The sequence below is a fragment of the Macrobrachium rosenbergii genome, chromosome 55 (genome assembly GCF_040412425.1).
Source record: "Macrobrachium rosenbergii isolate ZJJX-2024 chromosome 55, ASM4041242v1, whole genome shotgun sequence".
NCBI classification, from domain to species: Eukaryota; Metazoa; Arthropoda; class Malacostraca; order Decapoda; family Palaemonidae; genus Macrobrachium; species Macrobrachium rosenbergii.
The window spans coordinates 91,909,728-91,916,670 of NC_089795.1; the positions used below are offsets into that span (position 1 = coordinate 91,909,728).

The window sequence follows — 6,943 nt, forward strand, 5'->3', positions numbered from 1 at the left end:
TGTAATGCCAGCACTCAATGTGAAATGTCACCTGTCATCTCCCTCCCGGATTTTCCAGAGGCACATTCTCAGCCCATTCTTTGAAGTGCAAGAAAGTGGTGTTCTTGTGAATGCAATCACGTTGGATTTCATTGCTTCCTCCTCATACTATTCTGAACACCTCTCTCTCTCTCTCTCTCTCTCTCTCTACACAGGTCGTTGCCCGTTAGACTGTGGTCGACGCATTCTTCTCGACACTTTCTGATTTTCCTATTCTGCTGAATTTCCCTTCTTTTGTGGGACGTGCGTCTGCGTATGTATGTGTTGTACGCATGACTCCCACTAGCGGATCCAGGGGGGCGGGGTGGCTGGGCACGCTCCCCACCCCGTGAAAAAGAATGAAAAAATAATAATAATGAAGATGTAGATAATAATATGAATGAGAAATATAAAAATGGGGAAAAAAGTTAAAAATCTCTTATAGAAATAATAAAATTTCTAGTAAAATATAATAATTATATATGTATATATATATACTTAGATATATATGTATATGTATATATATATGTATATATGTGTATATATTGTATATATATATAATATGAAAATTGGAGCCCACCCCAAGAAAATTTTTCTGCATCTGCAAGTGACGACTCCACTCGTTGGAGCGTGTATCCCTCTACATACTCTCAGACGAGTGGTGAGAGAGAGAGAGAGAGAGAGAGAGAGAGAGAGAGAGAGAGAGAGAGAGAGAGAGAGAGAGAGAGAGAGCGGTTTTTCCCTCGCAATTGACCTTGATCCAACTCGTTTTAGCTTTCCCGCTTCTCAATTGCTGGTTTCTCAGGCTCGCAGTCTCCCACCGCGTCACTTTTAAGAGTGTGTCCACACTGCAATAAAGCACTTTATCGTTAACATGTTGGCAACTTGTTGTGAACACTTCATAACCAAGTTAGATACATATCAGAAACTTATCACCAACACGTAAAAAGGGTGACTACAAGTTGACGACTTCATGGTATTCCAAACCAGTGTTTTATGTGGTTATCAAGTATTTTCTAGTTTTGTTCAACATTTACGGTCGCTGACTTGTTCGAGATAAGTTACCGACTTGTATTTACGACACGGAGGCACCCTAAGAGTGATGGTATGTCCGCCCTCAGATCTTAACAACTACTGAGGCTAGAGGGCTGCAAATTGATGTGTTGATCATCCACCCTCCAATCATCTAACATACGAAATTGCAGCCCTCTAGCCTCAGTAGGTTTCATTTTATTTAATTTTATAAAGTTAGCCATAATCGTGCCTCTGACAACGATATAGTTCAGGCCACCACCGGGCCTTGGTTAAAGTTTCTGGACCGCGGCTCGTACAGCATTATACCGAGACCACCGAAAGATAGATCTATTTTCGGTGGCCCTGATTATACGCAGTAGCGGCTGTACGGAAAACTCGATTTCGCTGAAGAAACTTCGACGCAATTTTTACTTTTTTTTTTCACTTCCTTATCTCCATTCTGGGTCCACCAACCGTGTTAAATGAGGGAAAGTTTTTTTTCAGTTTCTTGAATATCAACTATCATTCCAAGTTTGACCTGAATTGAATTGAATATAGAATTTAGTCCAAAGGCCAAGCACTGGGACCTATGAGGTCACTCAGCGTTGAAACGGAAATTGACAGGAAAATGTTTGAAAGGTGTACCAGGAGGAAAACCTCAAAGCAGTTGTACTATGATTCAATTGTTAGGAGAGGGTGGAAAGTAAGATGGAAGAAAGAGAATATGAAAGGAGGTACAGTAAAACGAGCACTACTCCCCTACGGGGTCTAAGTTTGTCTTAAACTTGTTAATTAGGAATGTACAAACTTTGCTTAATTTCTCCAGTGTCAGTTATTGTACGATTGACTTAAACTCGTTAAATAGAAACGTAAAAACTCAATTAATGTCTCGAGCTTCAACTACCATTTCAAATTCGACCCAACCTTATTAATTAGGAAAGAAAAAGCCTATTTAATTTCTCAATCAACCAGCATAGCGAATTCGACCCAACCTATTTAATTAGGAAAGAAAAAAGCCTATTCAATTTCTCCATCAACAACCATTGCGAATTCGACTGAAGCCTCGTAAATTAGAAATGTAGAAAAAACCTAATTATTTCTCCGGAATTAGTTAGCATCGTGAAGCGTGAAAGAGAGAGAGAGAGAGAGAGAGAACGGCCATTTTCCTAAGAGCGCCGCCAAAGGCCAAGAAATCGTTAATTTAGTCATTAAAGACCTCCTCAAAAGAGACGCATCTGCTTTCTCTCCTGGAGTCTGATATCTCTCTCTCTCTCTCTCTCTCTCTCTAACTTTCCCAGATGATGGTGGTGGTGATTACTATTATTATCACTATTATTATTTGTGTTTTATTTATATATATATATATATATATATATATATATATATATATATATATATATATATATATATATATATATATATATATATATATATATATATATATATATATATATATATGTGTGTGTGTGTATGTATATGTATTACATTTTATATTCCGTTTAAAACAAAAATAAACCTGGAACTGGAATGTCCTTGCCTGCCTAAGCAGCAAGAGAAATGTCCAGGACGAATAGAGCTTGTTATTAGAGAGAGAGAGAGAGAGAGAGAGAGAGAGAGAGAGATCCGACGAACTTCAATTGGGCCGCTCTTGAGAAAAGCACCATTGCCATGTTTTCCATATATTTAATTCCTTCTAAGGTATACCAGTTCCTTTTGTGAGCAAGAACTTCAAAGGCTGTTGAACTGAATTGAATATAGAATTTTAGACCAACGACCAAGCGCTGGGACCTGTGATGATGTCATTCGGCGCTGAAACGGAAATTAACAGTAGAAAGTTTTGAAAGGTGTAACAGGAGGAAAACCTCAAAGCAGTTGCACTATGAAACAATTGTTAGGAGAAGGTGGATAGCAAGATGGAAGAGAGAGATTGTGAATGGAGGTACAGTAAAAGAATGAAAGGGGTTGTAGCTAGGGGCCGAAGGCACGCTGCAAAGAACCTTAAGTAATGCCTACAGTGCACCGCACGAGGTGCATTGACGGCGCTACCACCCCCCTCCCCCCCTACGGAGTGGGCATTTTATGAACCACAATCTTTAGTTGTCGTCGGTATCTTTAAGGACTCTGGGAACATCTTGTCTGGTGTTCCGCAGGTTAGTGTTCTGGGACCTTTACTTTTCGTCTTCACTGATATTGTTAGAACAGGTTAGAACAGTATGGAGACCAGGGCATCCTCATTTCAGTAATTTGTATCCTTTCCAACGTAAAATGAAGCGGTTTCCAGTCTTAAGAGACCTGGAAAGGATCAATTACTTAACTGTAGGTTTGTGGCATCTGGCTAAGACTTCAGTTGTTTAATTCTTACGAGTTTTTCTCTCTCTCCACGATTCGCTTTGTATGAGTAACTTTAATAACTGACAGTTCTTGTTACCGGTGACTCGTTCCAGCTTTTCTTTACATAACTGTTATGAAATGATTATTCGAAACTATATAATTTGTATTAAGAAAAGTCTTCTATATCAACAAAAACGTCGTTTTTGCCGACATGCATCACCTTGGTCGTCCTTTTATTTCGGTCCTGTTTTTCTGTCCGGATTTCAGAAGCTGTTATTTACCTTGTCCTGGGATTCATAGTATATTCTAAGCAAGAATGCTTGAAGTGAGGGTTCGCTGATTTTCGAACTCTAGTAACTGATTTGGATTACTGCTGGAAGAGCGTCTTGCTCGTTCATTTGCCGTAAGATTGCCACAAACTACTGGCATTCAATTTGTCTGCCTGCATTGTACTTAACGTGGTTTATTCCATGTTTATCCAGCCATCTTAAACTGAGAAATTACAACATTTATAGTGCTGTTGAATTAGCAAGGCATTGTCTCATTCTGTTTGAGGTTCCACACAGACTACGCAAATCTAGATCCCTCTCTCGCCAGTAACATAAAGTCAATTATTCCTTCCTCTGTTAAAAGTAGAATGGCTTTAAATAGTGCAGTCGTCTTAGCAAGGCATTGTCTCATTCTGTTGGAAAGTTCCACACAGAACTGCTCAGTACTAGATCCTTTTCTCGCCAGTTAAATATATGTCAATTATTCTTTCTTGCTGATGCTCAAACTTTTAGAAAGGCCTTGCAGTGTTAATTTAGTTTGTGTTACTTTTATGGCTGTTCTACGTATAGGCTATATATTTGATGGTCTACTTAGCTCCGTTGATTTCAATTAATTTTCGGTTTTCTTTTTCTGAACATACGTTCATCTTGCTCTTTGGAATACTACATTAGTTAAGCCATGTTGTACTTGTTAAATATCAAAAAAATTATATTTTAGTAACTTTAGTGCTTGATAAAAATGCCCTCAAAAATGGATTTTGGGCAATTGAAAAATAGTTCCGGGATTAAGGCCTGGCAACCCTGGATAGTTTTCCATTTATATCATATTTAGACCAGATTTCCATACACATTTTCATCTGCTAAGGTAAAAATATAATTAAATCACCTGTTCAGTTTATTACAGTACTTTAAGATTGATTACACGGGAGTTTTACTCTGTACCAGAATATCGATTTAGCAACATGTACACTCTCCTAGACACTTCAGAGGCTAATCGAAGTGTTTCAGACCCTGATAAAGATTCAACCAGTCTTAATATTAATTGAAGGCTTCCGTACCTTGTACTGTACAGGATTTGAAGACTTGAGACATGTTAGATTGATGCCATTACAAACCAGCACATCAAATCCTGGGGAAAAGGAAAAAATTATTAGCCGACGTTTTCCCTGTTTACGGAAATATGAAACCATGTTTGCTTGAAAATCTGTTAGAATTTTAATTTCCTTTCAGGTATTAGCCCAAACATGAAAGCGCCTATTCAGAAATTTCAGAATTACAAGATTAAAACAGTTCAATAGCCACAGAATATATTACTTTCAAAAGAAAATCGAATTCAAACATTTTAGTTTTAGTTGAACCATAGTGAACTGATGCAAAAATTATCTCATAACCGAGAATTAAAACAAAACTGCTTCAGAATTAATGAAACTCATTCATTACGAATAAACTCAAAGTTTCGGAGATAAAGTAAGTAGGAATATAGAACAAAATTCAGTGAAATAAGAGATATCCATAGGTTTCAAGATTTTCCAATGGTTACCGTCTCTGGGCAAGATTTTCAAAAACAGTCACAAGTGTCATTTCTCAAGTTAATCTGAAGAAACTCTAACCAACTTTTTGTTCCGTTTCCTAAATTAAGAGCAATTCCCCTCTTGACATACGCTAGGCAAAGCCTACCGTATGCCAAGAGAGACGATCCTCCCCACTTCAGGGGCGCCGCCCCTGAAGGGGGAGGACCTAGCTTGCAAAATAACTTTTTTCTAACTAAAAGAGGAGTGCTTCTTACCTCCTGATTCTGAAGTGAAAAATAATTACCAGCCGAGTCGTGGGAAGCCATCAAGAAGCTCTTGTTATCCGGGCAAAATGTCCTCAAAGGTCTGGAAACCTGAAAAAAAAAAATCAGAGTAATATTGCAATTGACAACCAGAGCAATAAACAAGAATGTTTGATATGAGAAAGATTGATGAATTACGTAAAAGCACTATGAAAGTCTGGAATTAAACAATAAAAAGAAACTAAACTACAGAGTATTTTACAGGTTAGCCATACACCAAGTTAACACTTAAAAAATGAAATTGTAACTAACCAGACCACTATTTTACATTTGGCGTATTAAGCATATTACAAATCAAGAAGTTAAAGATAAACTTCAAAAAACGAAGCAAATTTAACAAGTAGCCAGATACTAAACAAGAATTTGGAAGTAGATTTAAAATCATTAAATGAACCCAACGAAATTGACAGGTAACTACCTACTGAAAAAACTTCTTCAAAGACTGCAAAAAAAACCTTACCAATGGCAAACAATCAATTCGCGCTGCGAAGTAAACTGTATTCCATTCACCACACGAGAGAACGTCTTATCACTGTGTAGGTACACTTCGCGAATGAACACTTGAACAGACTCGCAGCTGTTGTTTCCAAGATAGCTCCGCTTCTGAGAGCCAAGGGTTGTTAAACGTAAAACACTTATTTTTCTATACGACAGGGACCCTTAAGTCAATGATCGAGCAGTGTGTATACACGCTAGTTACGGGAGCGGTATTTTCGAAAATTTGGTTCTTTTTGGGGACATTATAGCACATTTCTAATGTAAGGAGACAGTACTTTTCAGCAATAATAATAATAATAATATAATAATAATAATAATAATAATACAACTATTTGTGTCAGTGATAAAGGCGTGTATTAATAAAATGACATTGAATAAATCAAAATAAAGTAACAGTTATCACCATTTGTACGATTCATACGCAAATGATTTCAAATCAAACACTCATACACATATCTACATACACACATACATACATACATACATACATACATACATACATACATACATACATACATACATAAAGACTAAATAACTGCATCTACAAGACGAGGCAAGAAACGAACCGATTCAGCCTTACCTTCAGGAGGCTCAATTAACAGCCACTCTCAATTGGCCCCTGGTTGAGAAAAAAAATGAAAATAAAAAAATTGACGTGGGTGCTGGAAGGAATGTGAATGGTGGAGATATCATTGCTACCTGGCAAGAGGGACCCTTTGATTAAGTCCAGGTAATGAAAAGGACTTTCGAAGGACTTTGAAATGACTCTCAATGGAATTCCAAAGGAGTTTGAAATGACTCTCATAAGATTCTCAAAGGACTTTCATAGGATTCTCAAAGGACTTTCATAGGATTCTCAAAGGACTTTCAAATGACTTTCAAAGGACTCTCAAAGGACTCTCCAAAGATTCTTAAAGGAATTTCAAAGGATTCTCTAAGGGCTTTCAAACGTCTCCCAAAGGACTTTCAAAGGACTCTC

At 37.4% G+C, this 6,943-nt stretch overlaps 1 long non-coding RNA gene across 1 annotated transcript; it reads right to left on the reverse strand.

Moving 5' to 3' along the window:
- Positions 1-4,514: 4,514 nt before the first annotated feature.
- Positions 4,515-6,062, reverse strand: LOC136835195 (uncharacterized). The gene is made up of 3 exons (XR_010852015.1): positions 5,927-6,062; positions 5,419-5,517; positions 4,515-4,761 (listed from the first exon to the last, which is right to left on the reverse strand). It is a non-coding gene; the product is annotated as an uncharacterized lncRNA (long non-coding RNA).
- Between the last annotated feature and the right edge of the window lie 881 nt (positions 6,063-6,943).